Source organism: Phoca vitulina, unplaced genomic scaffold, assembly GCF_004348235.1.
Source record: "Phoca vitulina isolate PV1807 unplaced genomic scaffold, GSC_HSeal_1.0 scaffold16, whole genome shotgun sequence".
NCBI lineage: Eukaryota > Metazoa > Chordata > Mammalia > Carnivora > Phocidae > Phoca > Phoca vitulina.
In genome coordinates this window covers 17,168,451-17,189,758 of record NW_022589719.1, presented here as the reverse complement: position 1 = coordinate 17,189,758, position 21,308 = coordinate 17,168,451, and positions in this window count along the sequence as shown.

The following is a 21,308-nucleotide window of genomic DNA, read 5'->3' as shown; positions in this document are numbered from 1 at the left end:
TAAAGTGGCATTTATTTTCAGGACCCTGGTATGAAAAGAATAAGTTGTCCCAAGGACCCTTGTCAATACCGGGAAGATCCCAAATGTACCAAGTTCCATGCGACTTGAAGAGCCTAGCTAACACAGAGCAGAAATGGATTTCTTCCTTACATCACCTTTCGGGGATCGTTGAAATTAAAACAAATGACGTTCAGGTTTTACTTTCATTTTCCCTCATGAGATGACATGACTTAGATTTTTACTAATGTTTGGAGAAGAGACTACTGTAAGGAGGCATGCTATTTACGCTTGTAAATTATATCTATATCTATACCCACACACATATACACATGCACCTCAAGGGAAACCTATGAAGATGTATGTAAAAGAGAAGAGCAGGGTGGGGAATGATGAGAAACGGCACGCTGTGTCATTCCTGTGTACTGTGTAGACGCCATTGATCAGCATTGGCAGGCCATTAATACAACCCACTTCCTGAGAGTTGATGGTATTGTTCTGACCCACTCAAGCTATGGAATAGTGAAAAGCCATCTGGCTCTTTTGGTGCCATAAACTCTTATCTCTGGCTTTTCAGGCAACATGTTCTAACCAATTGAAGTAAATCTCAAGGACAACATGCCCCATCAATCAGGACATTTAATTTATAAGTAAACAGGAAACAATGGAAGTAAAATTATAGAAGGATGAATTCATCAGCTATCCCATCTGTTGTCCCTGGAATACTGTTCTGTTTGTTTTGGGGGAGGGAGTTTGCCTTCTCTGTCAAGGTAAGTCCTTTTAATTTGTGTATAATTCCCAGAGCCTATTTATTTATTTATTTATTAAAGATTTTATTTATTTATTTGAGACAGAGAGAATGAGAGAGAGAGAGCACATGAGAGGGGGGAGGGTCAGAGGGAGAAGCAGGCTCCTTGCTGAGCAGGGAGCCCGATGCGGGACTCGATCCCGGGACTCCAGGATCATGACCTGAGCCGAAGGCAGTAGCTTAACCAACTGAGCCACCCAGGCGCCCCCAGAGCCTATGATTTAGGTGAATTGTGATGAAATTCTAAGACCCAAAAAATATGCTTATATGATACTACTCCTCACCAATTGATTCTACATATTTAAGTATATATTAGGGAACTGTAGAACTATATGGGGTTTATTTTTTTCGTTTCAAGTTGTAAAGAGGCTATTTAGTGGATAATAATAGCTCCATATGTCAAAGGTGATTTACAGTGATGAAGTGCTAAATTTTTCTTAAGATCAAAATTATTCTAGATCTCCCTATTAAAGATCTAACATGCACTGGTGTTTGTCTCTCTCTTTAAATAGATATTAAAATATTTTTTCTTGTTTCAGACTACTGAGAAATTATTTTTGTACTTTCAAATGGTTTCAAATCAGTCTTCTAATTGTCATCACCACATTCTGTGAGCTGTGTAGGGTTGGTATAACCCTCATTTAACACATGTGGAAAAAAAGTCCAGAGATTTTAAGATGACATTTTAGGGTGACATTTTTTTCTAGTAGCAGAGTTGTAACAATAAGCCAGATAGCCTACTCCAAGTCCTACAGTACTTTCGTTTTACTCAAAGACATCAATGTTATGCAGTGGAGCTGCCCTCTTCCCTTACTACTATTTGTTAGATAATTAAATTTATTAAAAGCCAAGTTTTTGTTGGAAACAATCTGGAGAGTGTATCTTCTATAATGACAAAACAATCTTAGAATAAAGCTATCTCTTCTCCAAGGAATCATTGTACACAGAGTTGAGATTTAAAATACAGTATAGCTAATTCCATAAAACGAAGTCCTTTTTAAAGAGTTTATTTGAAATCTATACTCAACCAAGAAATTTAGGTTCAAGGAACCTAGTAAAAACAACAAACAAACTAAAGATTACTATAAAACTGTCTTTCATTCACAGAAGCTTGGAACACATTTTTGTAATCTTCCCCTTCTACCCCTTTAGTTATAGGATCTCCTGAAAATTCCTTTCCTGGGTGTGAAATTTGGTTAATTAAGCTAAATTATTTAATTAAATTTACTAATGCTGCTCTCATAAATAAAAATAATTCAAAGATCTGATTCCCACACTTTCACTTTGTTCCTGATGCAAAGTATTCTCTTAGTTTCCAGGAGTAGAAAAGCTAATACAAACAAAAAATTAGTTCTCATTAATCTTGATATTCCAGCAAAAGGTTTGAAAATTAAAAGAGAACTGAGTTCTTTCAATATACCATTTGGTATAATAAAATTATCTGTTTCCACACGATATCCATCTTTCTTCCTGAAAGCAGATATAGGCATGCCTTGTTTTATTGTGCTTTTCTTTACTGTGCTTTTCAGATATCATAATTTTTACAAATTAAAGTTTTGTGGCAGCTCTGCCTCAAGCAAGTCTACTGGCGCCATTTTTTCAACATTATTTGCTCACATCGCATTTGTTTCTGTGTCACATTTTGGAAATTCTTGTAATATTTCAATTTGTTTCATTATTATTATATTTGTTATGGTGGTCTGTGGTCAATGATCTTTGATGGTACTATCATAATTGTTTTAGGACATGGTGAACTACACCCCTATAAGACAGCGAATTTAATTGATCAGTGTGTATGTTCTGCTTCACAGACTGGCCATGCTCCCATCTCTCTCTCTCTCCTCAGGCTTCCCTATTTCCCAAGACACAACAATATTGAAAATTAGACTAATTAGTAACCCTATAATGGCCTCTAAGTGAAGGAAAGAGTCACGTGTCTCTCACTTTAAACTGAAAGCTAGAAATGATTAAGCCAAGTAAGGAAGGTATGTTGAAAACCAAGATAGGCCAAAAGCTAGTCCTCTTGCACCAGGTAGCCAAGTTGTGAGGGCAAAGGAAAAGTTCTTGAAAGAAATTAAAAGTGCTACTTCAATAAACATCTGAAAGGTAAGAAGAGAAACAGCCTTATTGCTGATATGGAAAAAGTTTTATTGGTCTGTATAGAAGATCAAACCAGACACAACATTTCCTTTAAGCCAAGGCCTTATCCAGAGGAAGGATTAGGCTAACTCTCCTGACTCTCTTCAATGTTATAAAGGCTGAGAGAGGTGAGGAAGCTGCAGAAGAAAAGTTTGAAGCTAGCAGAGATTGGTTCATGAGGTTTAAGGAATGAAGCTGTCTTCATAAAAAGAAAAAAAAGTGCAAGGTGAAGCAGCAAATGCTGAAATAGGTTCTGCAGCAAGTTCTCCAGAAAATCTAGCTAAAATAATTAATGAAGGGTGGCTACCTTAAACCACAGATTTTTAATGTAGATGAAGTAGCCTTCTATTGGAAGATGCCATCTAGGACTTCCATAGCTAGAGAGGAGAAGTCAATGCCTGGCTTCAAAGCTTAAAAGGACAGACTGACTCTCTTGTTAGGGACTAATGCAACTGGTGATTTTCATCTGAAGCCAATGATCATTAACATTCTGAAAATCTTGGGGGCCCTTAAGAATTATGCTAAATTTTCTCTGCCTGTGCTCTATAAATGGAACATCAAAGCCTGGATGACAGCACATCTGTTTATAACAACATGCATGGTTTACTGAATATTTTAATCCCAACATTGAGACCTATTATTCAAAAAAAAGATTCTTTTCAAAATATGACTGCTCATTGACACAGCACCTGGTCACCTAAAGGCTCAGATGGGGATGTACAAAGAGATTGATGTTGTCTTCATGCTGTTAACAAAGCATCCATTCTGCAGCCCATGGATGAAGGCGTGATTTTGACTTTAAAGTGAAAATCTTTTGGAAAGGATTCGCCTTTTTAGATGTCATTAAGAACATTTGTGATTCATGACAAGAGGTGAAAATATCTACATTCACAGGAATTTGGAAGAAGTGGTCCTAACCCTCAAGAATGACTTTGAGGGGTTCAAGACTTCAGTGGAGGTGGTAACTGCAGATGTGGAAATAGAAAACTAGAATTAGAAGCAGAGCCTGAAGATGTGACTGAATTGCTGTGGTCTCATGATAAAACTTAAATGGCTTAAGAGTTGTTTCTCATGGAAGAGTAAAAAAAAAACAATGGTTTCTTGAGATGGAACCTACTCCTGGTGACAATGCTGTGAAGATTGTTGAAACAACAAAGGATTTAGAGTATTACATCAACTTAGTTGATAAAGCAGCAGCAGGGTTTGAGAGGACTGACTCCAATGTTGAAAGAAGTTCTACTGCGGGTAAAATGCTACCAAACAGCATCACAGGCTACAAAGAAGTTGTTTGTGAAAGAAAGAGTCCATTGATGTGGCAAACTTCATTGTCACCTTATTTTAAGAAATGGCCACAGCCACCCCAACCTTCAGCACCCACCACCCTGATCAGTCAGCAGCCCTCAACACGAAGGCAGCACCCTCCATAAAAGATTATGGTGGGGCGCCTGGTGGCTCAGTCGTTAAGCGCCTGCCTTCTGCTCAGGTCATGATCCCGGGGTCCTGGGATCGAGCCCCACATCGGGCTCCCTGCTCCTCGGGAAGCCTGCTTCTCCCTCTCCCACTCCTCCTGCTTGTGTTCCTGCTCTCTCTCTCTCTGTCAAATAAATAAATAAAATCTTTAAAAAAAAAAAAAAAGATTATGGTTTGCTGGAGCCTAGACGATGATAAGCACGTTTTAGCACGTAAGTATTTTTTTTTTTTTTAAGATTTTTTATTTATTTATTTGAGAGAGAGAGAATGAGAGACAGAGAGCATGAGAGGGAGGAGGGTCAGAGGGAGAAGCAGACTCCCTGCCGAGCAGGGAGCCCGATGCGGGACTCGATCCAGGGACTCCAGGATCACGACCTGAGCCGAAGGCAGTTGCTTAACCAACTGAGCCACCCAGGCGCCCCATCACGTAAGTATTTTTAATGAAGGTATGTACATTGGTTTTTAGACATAATGCTATCGCATACTTACCAGAATATGGTTTAGTGTAAACGTAACTTTTTATGTGCACTGGAAAAGTGAAACATTCATTTGACTCACTTCATTGCAATATTTACTTTATTGCGGTGGTCTGAAACCAAACCTGCAGTATCTCCGAGTTATGCTTGTGTGTGTGTGTGTGTGTGTGTGTGTGTATGTGTGTGTGTGTGCACGCGCGCGCCTGTTGTGTATATAGCTAATAAAATATAGTTGGAACAAAAAAGTGTGGGGGACCTCAATCTATGTGATCTTAGAGTGCTTGAGTTTTAGCAATTGACTTGAACTAAAGAATCATTTTAAAAGCAATAGTCAGTTTTTAATGAAACCCTGAAGTGAATTCTTTTGTGATATGAATAATCCCTTCCATAATGCGAAGGCTCATCCCCTAATTCACATGTGTAATCAGGTTCCATTAATTGAAGCACAGCTATATAGGCATAACCTTATCTTTAACAGCTGTCAAATAAATAAATAAATGCTTATTTGCCGTGAGTTTAATTCAATCCCTCCTGGTTCAAGTGCAGAAGTGCACATTTGCCGAAGCACAGCTCTACACAATGTGTCAGACAGGTAAACTTCTGGGAAATAACAGTGTCAGACAGATCAGCCCTGCATAAAGCTATCAGCAAAGAGGCTTCTTTTTGAACTTCTAGAATTACCAAGCTGCAAATGCAACCAGATTTCAATTATGGGCTACAGCCTTTAGAGAAGCATTGTTTAGTAGTGGGCTCTTCCTTTGTTCTATTTGTGCACAGGAAGCGCTCATGGTCAGTGTCATCCACGTGAAATAGGAGTGGCAGTGATGTATGCAGACTGAGATGGGCACACGGAAGACAGCCGCAGTAGGGGCTCTGAGGAAGGGGCAGAGTGTTACAGGTGAGATGAAGCTGAAAGTGACAGGTTTGGGCAAAAGATAGTTGGATGGAATAAAAAAAAAAAAAAGAGCAAGAGACCCTAGGGTTTACAATTTAAGAAGAGGCGACAATGCATAGAGAATCGCTTCAGAGGCAGAATGAATAGCTTTGCCTTAAATTAAAGCAGTACATACCTAAATGGCATTTACCTCAGGCCTTTAGGAATATAAGCTTAAAAAGGAATAACAACCAAATGGTAATATCTGATTGCAGGAAAAAAAAAAGTTGTTTTAAAAACCAACAGATATTTTCTCCTCTATTGTGTTTTGAATATTCTGCAAAAATAGAAGTCTTGATCTTTTAAGAAATTTGGTCTTTGTAGACAGATACAGAACAAATAGGAAGTTGATCGTTCCTAGTAAAAGAAATGATTCTATTATGAAATAGAGATACTGACTCCAAAGAGCAGCATGGAGTTGGACAGGTATAGTCATGTAGAAAATCATGAAATGCCTTCATTCTGGCTGGGAAAAGCTTACTGCAGAGAAATTGGAAATCTCTGTCTCCCTGTCTCCTCCCACTCTCTCTTTGCACTTGAACCTGGAGCTGCATAAAGCAAAATGTCAGTCTTTTATGTCAAAAAACCAGACTAGAGTTAGATAGTTAGATATACAGAGTTAAACACACACTAGTGCAATGAAAAGATCGCATTTTATAGTTGGAAGATATATCCAAGATTATTTAGTTCACTATTATAGTTCCAAGATGAGAAAACTATGAGTCAGAAAATGAAAGTGAGATGAGGTATCTTAGTGGTAAGTAATCAAACCATATATGACTTAGGCATTTGTTATTTTAGAAGGTTAAGCATATTTTAAAATTTATAATATTTAGATAAATATTTCTTACCTTGTGGGCTAGTGTATTTCTCTGGTCTTTCTAGCTAACCTGTCAGCCCAAGCTGTTGAAATGGGTTGAAATGCACAATCTGAACCAGTAAACTAAAGTCTGGGTCCATTGAGAGAGTAAAATGTATCCAAGCATTATGGAAAAAGTTGATGTTCAGCAATCCAAAGAGCCATCTCTTTGGTGGATATATCTTATGGTGGATAAAGCTATATCTTAAGGTGGATAAAGAATGAGAATCAGCTTCTGTACTGTCAAATGTAAAAGAAAAAGAAGGGACTAGAGTCTGTACAGGAAGACCAATCACAAAACCTGAAGAGGTCATATAGGGGGTCCAAGCCATGGTCCCACTGGGATATAACTGCTTTCAGGATAGAAGAGTGATGTGATGTTAACTTCTGTCTTTCTGTGAAGGATTCTCCTCCATATACATTGATAAATACTAGCAAGAAAATATTGCTCTCCAGGGCATGACAACTCTTTATAAACGTATGATGATCGGTATGCGACAGATCAAAGAATGTGTGCAAGTGCAAACACCCACACATTGTTAGAATTCATTTTACCTCTAAAAAAAGTTTTATCTTCTGAAGATCCCAATTTCTCTAAGTGACGGTGTAAGTATGCAAATTGGAGAGATTTTGGCAGGATTAAATTGTTTTACATAAGAAAGAGGATTAAGTAGGGGGGAGAAGAGATCCTGGAAGCTGAGGGAGGCTGAACAAGTTGCATAGAGATACAGGAGAGAGGGAGTTTGGGGACAGGAGTGGGAGATCCTTTGAAATAGAGAAAGAAGAATATAAGGTGGGAGAAAGAGAAAGCAGAGGTATGATTTGCAGAACTTTGATTTATTTTTGTGCTGTGGGTTGTAACTTGCTTCTATATTCTCAAGGAACCACTTACTCACCAATGCTTTGGGGATTGGATTTACGCCACTTACTCTGGTATGTGGAGGTGCTGAGGCAAATTTCCAGGTGAGGAAGAAGAGAGGTACAGCCCAAACTACAAAGTTGTCCAGAGACAAATGTGGGTTATCATGAGAAGAGGGGGCGCTGCAAAGAGGCATAGTGATCACCATTTCAACAACTTGTTTATACCTTCAAATTTTACCCCAAATTTTAATGAAGGATTTTCATTGTTGGGATTTTCAATAAAGCACTTACTTTATTAGAAAACAAGTACAGGGAAATCTGTGCTCTAGCTTTACCTCCTATCTATTGGAAACCCAGCCCTACGGAACATGAAACCACAGAACTCAGGGAGAATTCATTTAATAAAGGCATAGAGTTTGGAAAAAAAGATAATCAATAGATCTTAGCTCCCTTGCCAGTTGAGATTCAGGAACAGCTGTTAGATAAGCTTTGTTTAAAGGCTCAGCACAGAGGCGTTCATAGGTCAGAGATATCTCATGAGGGAAAAGGCGAAAGAGGTTACAGCACCCGGGCCTCATGCTTTCTGACCCCAGGGAAGAAAATGGTATTGTAAGCAAACCTTTAGAATACCCCAGTTTTCAAAAGCTACACAAACATTACCAGGAGGATAAGGACCTGGGAGTCATAACTCCTAAATAATAGTTCTAAAATAAAGAATCGTAGTTTTGAATACATTACAAATTAGTCTTGTGACAAATGTTTCTAGATAGGTATGCTCAGTAGTTCTATATCCAGAAGTCATATGTCAGTTAATAATATTTTTTAGTTTTATACCAAAGCAGAGCTTTTTAAAAGTTTAGGAGAACCTTAAAAAAAAAAATCTTACCACCAAAAGAAAAAGCACATTGCTTAAAGACAAGAAGAATGGACAAAGTTTCTAGTGTAACAATTTTGTGGACTAAAAAATTATAAAATTATAACATATATAAAATTAATATATGTAATATATATTCTAAAATAATCCCACAGAGCTATGTTTTTTAGGTTAAACAATGCAGCTCTATGAGGTCATTTCACAACTGCCATTGGGGGGTATACTTTGAAGGGTATATTCAACAACATAATATAAATTTCTATTAAGAAAGTAAAACTCAAGAAAACAACAATAGCACTCTTCACACACAGACACAAAATACAGACACATATACAAGGTGAATCTCTACAAAATCTTTTTGGTTAAAGAAATATAGAAAACATAGGAGGTAATTAGTGTTTACATTTTGTGTGGAGTGTTTGTTTATTCAAATATTAAAGTGTAACTTCCCAGTGTATACAATATTTTTGTACCTGTAGCACAAGATAATTTTTTTTTCTCAGATCATTTAACTTATAAGGGTTTCTTCGTGATTTTAGGCGATGGTATATTTCATTTTAAAAGACAACTTGCCATTCTAGATATTATTGCTATTACAAGGCAAAATTGCTTTTGCTCTCCAAACTTGCTATAGGTTCTATTTTGACCACTGCATAGAGAAGTATTTAACCTGATTTTGAAAGCTAGAAATGAAAGATTTATTAAAGTAAGATCATTTCTATCTGACTGTAGAGTCACAACTGGGATGGGGAAGAAGGGTATGGAACTGAACACTATCAGTACTTCACAATGCTGGATTGCTGATTCACATTTTTGTTGAAATCAATTTTTTTTTTAAATTACCTGTTTTCAGAATGAAATGTATCCTTTACCATCAAGCATTGGTTTTCAAAATTGCATGTCTCATGAGATCTAAGAGAAAATCTGTACTTTAGAATCAAATCACATAATTATATTGGAGGATAAAAAAGAGATTAAATACAGAACGATTTGTCTTGTCTTTTAAGTATGGTAAGGCAAAATAAAAGTATTTATTCAATACTGAGGTTCATTGATTTTTAAAAAGAAATATGCCAAAATATGCAATTGCCCTATTTTTAGATTGCCAAAGGAGGGTGAAGGGAGAAACTGCTGCTTCAGTTACATGGGTGCAGAACATGAATTGACCAACTAACACAAGCTTTAAAAAATGACCATTTACAAGAGAACCGGGCAAACTTGTTAGCTATGTTTGAAGATTTGAAAATACTGAAGAACTTGAAACCTCACATGTCAAATAGAAAGATTACAGATTATTTATATTTCAAATATTTGTTGAGAATACTAAAAGTATGGTAAAATGGTCTTTATTTTACTAATTTGATGAAGTGCCCAGGGACAAGCTTCTTTAACATGACTCTTATGGGAAAAAAAATTTTCAACAACCTTCCTGTAGGATGACTTCAGACAATTTTTTTCTTATGTTTTGACTGAGCATCCCATTTGAAAGTTTGTGATTAAAAATAAGTGGATAATTATTGTGAGACTTTGCTAAAATTATCTTTACTTAGTGACCTATTTAATCTCAATACATGTAAGGCAATAAAAGGTTAGCAATGATGAATATATCTACTATCAGTTGTGCAATAATAATAAAATATGTTATTCATGTTATTATTTTTACTTTCCTTTGTTGCTACCCTATTCAAGTATTTTTTAAAAGATTTTATTTATTTATTTATTTATTTGAGAGAGAGAGAGAGAGAACATGCATGCACAAGCTGGAGGAAGGGGAAAAGGGAGAGGGAGAAGCAGACTCCCCACTGAGCAGGCAGCTCGATGTGGGGTTTGATTCCAGGACCCCGGGATCATGACCTGAGCCAAAAGCAGATGCTTAGGGGCGCCTAGGTGGCTCAGTCATTAAGTGTCTGCCTTCGGATCAGATCATGATCCCAGGGTCCTGGGATCTAGCCCTGCATCGGGCTCCCTGCTCGGCAGGCAGGAAGACTGCTTCTCCCTCTCCCACTCCCCCTGCTTGTGTTTCCTCTCTTGCTGTCTCTCTCTCTGTCAAATAAATAAATAAAATCTTAAAAAAAAAAAAAGCAGATGTTTAACTGACTGAGCCACCCAGACGTCCCTCTATCCAAGTATTTTTAAGGGCACAGTAACAAAAGCTGGTTTCATAACTTGTATAGTTCAGCAGCCTGTATGAAATAATAAAGAAACATATACCAACTTCCTTCTAATAAACCAGATCAATAGGTGTGTATTTATAATTAACGGAATGAAACTGATGCTTCAGAGAGCCCTCACTCAGATAGCCCTTAAGCGTTTCCCTAAAAATGAGTTCTCATGGTCAAGCCTCTTTGTAAAATGTACAAAAGCAAGATATTTTGATCACAATTTTAAAAGATCTCTCTTTCCAATCCAGCTTTCCACCTTCCTCTCATGTGACTGATATTTACAGAATTTGAAAGGTATAAAGAGGTGATTGAAGAAAACATACCTAGAAGTATATGAAGAAAAATAATGTATAATTAACATTTATTAAGTGTTTGCCACTCTGCCAAGCTCTTTGGAGAGAATTTCATTTATCTTCCAGTAAAATACTGCGAATCACGTAGTCATGTTGTTTAAAGGAAATTATTTTCAGAATAAAGGTAATTATGTTTAATTTATTAATTAATATATGGAAACAGCCTATATTATTTTAAATATCTACAATGTTTAAACTTTTGACTTTGATGGAACAGTCATTCCTCAGTGACAGATGAGATAGAAAGAAAATTTATAATTTATTCTAAAAGGTACATTTTGTTTGTTTTGCCCTAACTCTTTGTTCAAATACCAATTTAAATTAGGGAAACAAAATGGAAGAACACCAGAAATATTCGTAAACTATCAATTTTGAGGACTTTTGGAAAATAGGAAGCAAACGGTATTTATATGTAACATACAATATTGTGTATGTGATCTATCCATATCTATATATCTTACAAATAAAATATACCTCACATATAAGACAGCAAAAGCAATTTTTAGTCTTTCTGGGGAAAATGTGGATATACCCACACGTGTGAAGACAACAAATACACAGGACAGTGTCTGTTTAACATTTAACAGCATTGAAACCCCAGACAGACTTGTGCACATTTCCTTTCTCTTTGCAGAGTGTATCTAAAAAAGTAGGTTATATGCAGGAAGAAGATTTGTAATGGCAATATTATAGCTAAAGAGAGAAACCAAAAAGAAATTCACAAGACTCTACAACAAATTTAGAGCAGGAAAAAAACAAAAACAAAAAAACAACCCAGTAGCTCTAGAATGAAATGAAATATACAATAGTACTTCATACATAAAAATATTTTTTTGGTTTGTTTTAATCAAAGATTTCACACCATGAATGAATACTGCCTAAATCCGAAGAAACAAAAGATAAAGTATTGGCATGTGATAAATGTGACCGGGGAAAAACTAACTCTCTCCCCCTCTCTCTCAAACACACACACACACACACACACACACACACACACACTAACTCTCTCCCCCCCCCCAAACACACACACACACACACACACACACACACCCAACAGCCATGTCTGTGCACTTAGCTAGTGGGAATGCCTTGGGGAATGGAAGCAGTGGGGCAGCTGAGAGACTTTTCTCCTTTTTTAATCTCTGTTTCTCTTTAAAAAGGTATATTGCCTCTCTTTTGACAGTTTTCTCTTCAAATCCTATTTTTTCGCATTTGTGTACATTTATGACTGTCACTTAAAAAGTTGCTTTAGCATCTCACCACTAGGGGGTACCCTCACTGCACATTTTGCTATACAACTGGTGCGGCCGTGATCTTGACAGGCAGTGCAGTGAGATAAATTTTATTTTTGACTAATTTCAATTCTAAATTTGTTTGGCTATTGTTTTTTTTTTTTTTTTAACCTCCGACCCAAAGATTTGACATCATTGTATTCTTCACCATGAAACGCTAAGCCATTTTTTCTAAGTGCTGTTAATATTCAGACAACTTGGAGTGTTTCCTAAGGAGAACAGAAATCTGAGCTTAAACAGCTCCTAATTTTGCATCAGATTTCTGTTCTCTTCAGGCAACAATAAACCCCCATGGGTATATGGCATCAAATTATGTCAGTTTAGTTCTTCTGTTTGTTGTCTATTTAAAGAAATATCCAACATTTATTATGATGAATAACATATTATAATATTTAAAATATTCAAAATGTCCATGTGAAAATAAAATCAGTTAGCCCATTTAATTTAAAAGTATTATTATCACTAGTGTAAAGAACTGATCTTTTATTTGTTAATCTATTATGCCGTTTAAAACATTTTTCTTTTAAGATTTTATTTATTTATTTGACAAAGAGAGAGACAGCGAGAGAGGGAACACAAGCAGGGGGAGTGGGAGAGGGAGAAGCAGGCTTCCCACTGAACAGGGAGACCGATGCGGGGCTCGATCCCAGGACCCTGGGATCATGACCTGAGCCGAAGGCAGACGCTTAACGACTGAGCCACCCAGGCGTCCCTAAAACATTTTAATAATGCATTTCCATTCGAGTTTTATATAATAATTACACTTACAAGTGACAAACAGCTTGCCACGAAGTTCTAGTATGACTTCCCTTAACAAAATAATGACATACTAATCAATTGAAATTTATACGAAAAAAAATGATTATAATATTTCCATGAGGGCAATGAGAGTAAATGAACTCTATTTCTTGTATTTAAGCAATTATCAATGCACAAATTCAGGATATTTAATACATTACCAATATAAAACTACAGATATATGTTTTAGTTTTAGAAAATTTCAGGGCTAATTTTGGAAGACCTTAAAATGTGAAGAAAAGGTTAGTAGATACATTGTCTACATTGCCCATTCAGGTTTCTACATCTTTCATTGGCTTTGAGATATTTTAAAATTTTATAAGTTGTAGAAAAATGATTAATGCAGGTAATTTTTGCCCATAGGATGGAAATTAATTGTTCCTAGTGGAATGCAATTGATTATTGCCCTGTGGATGGGCCTTTTTTTTTTAATGTATTTTCAAATTCATTTCAGAATTTATTTCCTATGTATGTGTGCTTCGTGTGATTCTCCTCCGAATTGGTTTTAATGGTTCCCACATTCATCATCAAGTTAACATCTTTGACACATGTTCACCTTATATTTTTAAAAGGCATGATTTTGCCATTAAATTTATGGTTTAAGTTAATGGGTGATGATTCAGATCAACAAATATGATCAGATTCCATTAAAACAGAAATTACTACAAACAGCATTAATTTCACCTAGATAAGCCTTTTAATGAGCCATATTCCTTACTCATCCATGGCTTCAAAGCTCAAACACAAACACAAATAAATCCCCACAATCAATGTTGGTTCATATACATCATATTTTTCAACAATTTAAAATAAAATGCATATGCATTTTTAGATGACTGCAATATACTTAGATAAGATATGCAGAAATATATATTATTCCTGTTACAATATAATTCAATCACATTTCTCCTCTGCTCCCGCCTCCCAACTCGCTCCCTTCTGAATCCTATTGCAACGGTCTAAAATACACATTTGTACTACAGTACAGGTATGGAAGATTTATTTCCTGATGTTGTCAAATTTGTTTTTCTGATGCCATGGTTATGTTTTGATGTATGACTGGTAAGATGTTAAGAGTACTTACAAGAATAGATTCTCGGTTTTAGGGCGTTCTATGTGAGTGCAAAAGAGCTGCTTCTCCCTTGAGATGGCCCACATTGCAGAGTCATTTAAAAATTTCACCTTTGAAGAAATACCGTTCCTTCTAAACTGAACAATTCTTGAGCCTCGGTACATGATAGCTCAACTTGTGAAGTCAGATCTATGTGGCCAGTGGTTAATGGCTGAGCAGCATGAAGGGGCAAGCCAACAGGGCAGTCGCCCATGGCAACAATCTTTAGAGAGCACTATGATATCACTGGGCTGCTAAAATATCACTGGAAATATGAGCTGATGAGCCAACCTTAGTTATCAGGTGTCAGAGGCTGTTAAGATGGGGCTCTTACAGTGTGTCTTCAATAAAGACAAAACATTCAGTGGCACATAACCCACATTCTAAATCAAGTACAAAACCTCTAATATGGGATTTGTAAAGCAGGTGATTTTCAAGTTAGTCCCTGAGACCAGTGGTTTTCAACTAAGGTCAATTTTGCCTCCGAAGGGACATCGGCAATGTCTACAGACATTATAAGGGGTTGGAATTTTGGTTGATGGGGAAAGCGGCTACTGGCATGTAGTGGGTAGAGGCTGGAGATGCGTTAAACATTCTGTTTTTTTTTTTTTTAAAGATATTATTAATTTATTTGATAGAGAGAGAGACAGCGAGAGAGGAAACACAAGCAGGGCAAGTGGGAGAGGGAGAAGCAGGCTTCCCGCGGAGCAGGGAGCCCGATGTGGGGCTCGATCCCAGGACCCCGAGACCCTGACCTGAGCTGAAGGCGGATGCCCAATGACTGAGCCACCCAGGAGCCCCTGCGTTAAACATTCTGTCATGCACATGGCAGACCTCCATAAAAAAATTATTCAGCCCAAAATGCCAGTAGTGCTGATACTGAAAAACCCTGGCTTATCATAACAATAATCTCTTGATCAGAGAAGGATGGAATTAGAGAAGTCAGGAAGGACCAATTGGCTTGGATTAAGATTTACTTGGAATTGTAATCCCCACCATGGGGAGAGGTTTTCTTTTGGCAAATCTTAGGTTTCACTGACGGGGTTTTCAAAGAGTCTGTCATTGGAAAGAATAGCATTTGCCTCCTGAAATGGAAGAGTCAGAGGGACTAGCAATTGACCAATGCCTGAGAAGAGCACATAAATAAAGTCACGCTTTAGAGCCAGCTACTCTTTTAGTCGAGTGAGAAAAGGTCACCACAAGAAGGAAAGCAGCAATTTTGATACAAAGATAATGCGTTACTGAGGAGTTGTAATAGAATCCTTCATAGGAGGGCTCTGATTAGATCTTTTTGAAATGGACTTTGCTCAAAAGTGTAGTGTGGATTGGGTTTGGAGAGGGGACAGGTCTTAAGGAGTCAGCCTGATTAGGCATAGCTTATATTAAAAACTTTAAAAATTGAGTGATTTCCAGTGATTGAGTAATTATTTTTCCCAAAAAGCTCAAAAGAGCACCCACTAAAGAAAGAATACCTTCTGATCTAACCGCAATAATGTCAAATCATCTTGGTAATTATCACGTGCTGTCTTTCTTCTCCTTCCTTCCACTGCTGTAGAGCTGAAGGAACCAGAGGCAACCTCGTGAGGTTTGACCAGACTTCCCCACTTCACTGTAGTCCACTGCAGAACAAAGCTGATAGAGAAAAGAATCACATTTTGGACATTCTTTTTTAAATTTTATTTACATATTTTAGGGAGAGAGAGAGAGAGAGTGCCCAAGTGGGAGGGAGGGCAAAAGGGAGAGGGAGAGAGAATCTGAAGCTGACTCCCCACTGAGTGCAGAGCCCAACACGGGATTTGATCTCTGAACTGTGAGATCATGACCTGAGCTGAGACCAAAAGTAGGACACTGAATGAACTGAACCACCCAGGCGCCCCTGGACATTTATTTTTAACTGAAACTGCTTTGGGGACCAGAGTTAGGTTGAAGGAATTTTCAGTATCCAAATATATGCCAAAAGTTGGGGATTTTATTCAAGACACAAGGAAGAAAAAGTCCATAATTTGAATTTGAAAGGGCAGTGGAGGAAAAGAATAAATTGCTTTCTGTTTGTATCCATACTCTGGAAACAGATGATAGAGAACACATCTAAGAAAAGACGGGTCTAAGGAAGGTGGGTCTAAGGAAGAATGGGTCTAAGAAGGTGGGCCAAAAAGATCCACTTCTGCTAAGTGAAGTATGCAAGTTTGGGGTCAAGAAAGACATGATTTTCTTTTTTTATGACACTTTTTGTTTTTATTCCATGAAATTAAATAATTTTAAGAATATCAGTAAGAAGGGGAGCTGGGTCTTGGTTTGGTCCCTTCCTTTCTGGGACAATTCACTTGCATTCCTTGCTATATGAGTGTATGGCAGCTTATTTCTCAGATTCATTTTTTCTCCTCTCCTTCTTGCTTACCACTGAATTTCTTTCTTACACTTAATTATTGCTTTGGACTAATTATTTCATCTACACTATGTGTAGGACAGTTCTTAATGCATTAATGATAAAATTCATTCTTTTTTAAATTTATTAATTCCTTCAACTGTTATTTATGGAGCACACAGCTCTAGGCAAAGAGCTAACCTTGATGCTGTGTATTCAAAGGTAGATTAAATAGCTCTAGTCTTTTCCCTTACGGAGCATATAGTCTATTAATGTAAACATAATGACTCCTAACAATGTACTTGCTATTGTCCTAGGCATTAGGTATACATAGATAAAACTCACATTGACTCAACCATCATGGAATTTAAAATCTAAAATTGAAGAGTAATAGTGAATCATGGTAGAAAAAGAACGATCCTGACATCAGTTGGAATGTTTATAGAGTGTCACAAATAAGCATGATAATTTCTGGGGGTTTCTAATAGACACTATATTATCAGAAAATTCATCTGAAACTTTCAAATAAGACACAAAGGTGAGCAGCAAATCTTTTTAATGCCATATGGGGCCAATGATTATGTAGGGAGATGTCCTCAAATTAGCTCCTAGTTTACTATTTATTAGAAGTCCCAGATTCCTTGTTAACAGTAGAGAGATGCAAATAATTTCCCTTCTGTAGAAGAGATAACCCCAAAGGTTTATGGTCCTGTTAGACATAAACAAGTTTTGTATCCAATCCAGAAATCTTTTTCTAGCACTGCTTATATACACCTGATCTGTAATGCTCTCCAAACTGGCCATGATATCCTACTTGTTCCTTCATTATGTAATGGTTAAATAAAGCTTTGATGGGTGTTCATTTTATATGTATCCGAGAGTCATGATTTTTACCTCTTTGAAAGTTATACCTAACAATATCAAGTTTAAGGCAAATACTTTTTTAAAATTTAAAATCAATTAACTTATTATTGGTATATTAGTATATTATTAGTTTCAGAGGTAGAGTTTAATGATTCATCATTTGCATATAACACCCAGTACTCATTACACCAAGAAGGCAAATACTTTTATAGGTATTTGACTAATAGTATTTATTTCAATCAAGAATGGTTATTGAAATTTTATCAGTTTATTATCTATAACATCTATCAATGTGATAATAAAATTATCTTTTTAATTTCTTAAATTAGTGAAATATTACTAGTAGCACAATGTTGGGCCACCCTTATACTTACGAGATAAATGTTTTAAAAGTGTTATTTTAATATACTCTTTGGTTCAATTTGGTAATACTTTATTTAAAAGTTTTTGTATCTAAATTAGTACTTGAGTTCAGTTTATTTTATGTATGATATTTGTGTATTTTGTTATTATAGAAATAATTGGTAAACTTTCATTCCCACCCCACTCTGCCATATTCTGAAATAGTTTAAGCAGAAAAGGAATCCTTTGAGGGTTTGATAGAATTATTTTTTTTGGAAAATTTTAAATCTGTGATTACATTTTCAACTTTTTTAATGGCTATTGGACTACTCAATTTTTCTACTAGATATTAAGTCACTTTTAAAAATAGATTGCTTTAGTACACTGTCCATTTAATCTGGATGATCATATTTATTGGTGTAAAGATATATATGGTATTCTTTTATTAATTTAAATGTATTATAAAACAGATACTTATACATGCATCTATGTATGATTCCACCCTGATGGGTGTTTAGTGTGTGTATATGTGTTTTATTTTAAATAAGGAATAATTGTAGGCATACTTTTCTATAACTTGCTAGTTGACATGTCTCAATTTACAGTATGCCCCCCCATCTTTCCATGTCAATATATGTAAAGTAGACTTCATTTTTCTTTATTAGTGCATGTTTTACACAGAACTTTTAGACTTGATCTGTTACCATTTTTGTAATTACTCTCATTGGATGTAATAGGCTTTTCTTTTGATTTCTTCAGAAGATGAATGCCTGGATGGTTAATTTTTAACTTCTCTGTCTTATTTTAATACATTTATTAGCTATTTTAACTTGCCTTCCCTATCACACTTTTAATTATACTTTTTTTTGACAAATCCTTATCCTATATGGTTGTAAATATAAAGGGCTTGGAATATCCAGTGGGTAAGGAAAATAATGTGCTGTTTTGTGACTCCCTTTCATTTTACATGGGTTTCTAATGTTTCTGCCCCAGCTCTGATTTTATCCATCCTACCCCTTTTTTTTTTTTAAGAATTATTTTTGCTTTGAGTAGGAGTTCCCTGGAAAAGCAAAGTGACATATTTCCACAGAAGGATTATGGACTCTGTAATCACATTATGCTTCATATCATATTTTAAAAGTAACAATTAGAGGTGATGACAGAATGTTCTACAAAATATATATTACCTCAAAGTGAAGCAGGCATATTAGAGAAAACACTTGACAAATGCCATCCATATTCCCACAATAACTCCAGTCCTTGATTTTGCATGCTAGCCAAAAAGTGTTAACACATCGTCAATACTCTGAATCGACATGTTCCTATGTTGAGTAAACGACTTTTTGTAGCCAAGATTATTTTAGGTTAAAGTAACAGAAACTCATTTGAAAATAATTAAACAAAAAACCAGGAATACAGGATATCTTACAGATTTCAACTGCAGAAAGCTCTTTCCGGGGTCTGCAGTCAGATACTAGGAAGCCACCAGCAATTGAGGCAACTGCTCTTTCTCTTTCTCTGTCACTCATGGCAACTTATCACTTGTCTCACTTATTGTTTTTATACATACTTCATTTATCTTTCTGAAGAGTATTTTTCTCTATTTCCCCAGGTCAAATAATCACTTTACAGGTCCTGTTTTCATAAGCAATCAGTATTCACTCATAAGCCTGTCAAGGAAAAATTGTACTGGAGAGGTTAAAAGTAAGGAAGAATTTATCTGAGACTATTGTAATAGGGAGAGAGAGACTGACTTCCACTCTGCTGAAACAGAAATTCTAGGGAATCTATTGGAAAAGTACTGATAGATGTTTGTGAGGAGGTTGATCAATAAGGTGTGTTGAGCATGATGAGTTATTCCTGAATCTACAAATGTTTTCCTCTGTGATTTGGCTGCATTTGCTAATTGGTGCCCATTGAAGTTAGGCTCCTCACTTTCCAAAGAAACTGAGAGGTACGGATACTATCTTCCCTGACGATGGATGGCTCTCAGGTTCTTGAGAAAAATGTCCCTGGGTTGTAAAACTGGCAAGAAGCTGGAAAAGACTTATATATTTATATTTTAAAGGGTCATAAAAAGAATTTTCAATTATAAGTTTTCTAAAGTAAGTGCTCTAAGGAAAGGGAGGTCAGTGGCCTACCGTCTGGATGTAATCTATCTAATACTCAGTCAGACTGAGGGGAGCTTTAAGGCCCACTCAGTCAAGCCCAAAGTTGCAAGCATATTTCAATCGGGATTCCAGATTCTCAGTTGAGTAAGTGGATTGGCTCAGTGAGGTTAAATGTTGAACCCAGGCCCAATCAGGATTAGCTGTTCAAGTAATGTGATGTGGATTTCAGAAGAGGGCGGTTCTCAAAGGCATGGGTTATAGCCTTGCAGGTGTGCAATGGCAGCTACTGCAAACATTTGTTGCACTACTACCGGAAATGATTGTTGATTATTTTGCAAGCTTAAAGCATTAAAGTTATATCTCCCTGTAACAAGTCTATGGAATAAGAAATTTTAAGAAGCAAAGATACTAATGGAGCCTTAGTGTTACACAACCAATTAACAGAATGTGCACACTAAAAATGTGCAGTCAACCTGGAAAAATATATGTAGTTTATGTATAATCTAATCTGTACCTAAGAGTCTTCTTCTTTATTTAATTTCTCTGAGATTGTTTTATATTCCTCTGATACTGAATCTCTGAGATTTATTGGCCATAGGATGCTATATGGTGAATATATGAAAATATTGACTAGTATTCTTTCAAAAAATATATAAGTGCATGGAGTTAAGAGCTCTGTCTTCACAGAAGAAACAGACCCCAAATTGGCAATTATAAAACCATATGGAAGACTAAAATTAGAGAGATTACAAGAGTGCTGTGGAAATAAAATGGAGGGTTATCTAACCTGGCAGGGCTATGGGAGGAGAAGGGCAAGTTCTCTGAAGGAGGCGATCCTGAACTGAACAAAGAGGGGAAGAGAATTGAAGACAGAGGGTGCAGAGGGAATAAAGAGCCAATATGGATGGATATTAAAGAGGGCACGTACTGAATGGAGCACTGGGTGTTATACGCAAACAATGAATCATGGAACACTAGAGCAAAAACTAATGATGTAATGTATGGTGACTCACATAACATAATAAAAAAAATAAAAAATAAAAAAAAGAGCCAATATGGTGCACATGAAAAATTACAAAACTTACTGTGCAACAAGAAATCAAACTGTACATCAGGAACTGAGACTGAAGAAATAAGCAAGATCACAGAGGGCTCATATATGTCTCATGAAAAATTCTGGAATTTTACATGCAAATCGTACCATGTCACATCAATTTGTGAAAACCTACGTTAGCTCTTGCAGTTGTTTAAAATGTTTTCATCATGGGATTCTTTGAAAATAATAGAATTCATACATCACCCTAGAAAAAGAAATGAGGTAGTTTGCTTGCCTCACCCTCTCTCCTGCCCCCAGGCTCTATCCCTGTTTCTCTAAGCCTGAGGATATCCATTGGCACAATTGTGCAGTAGCTGTCTGGTTGAAGGCTCTGGGATGCCACCAGGTAGGGGGAGGATTGAGGGTCACAAGCCTCAAGGCAAGAAGAGAAATATG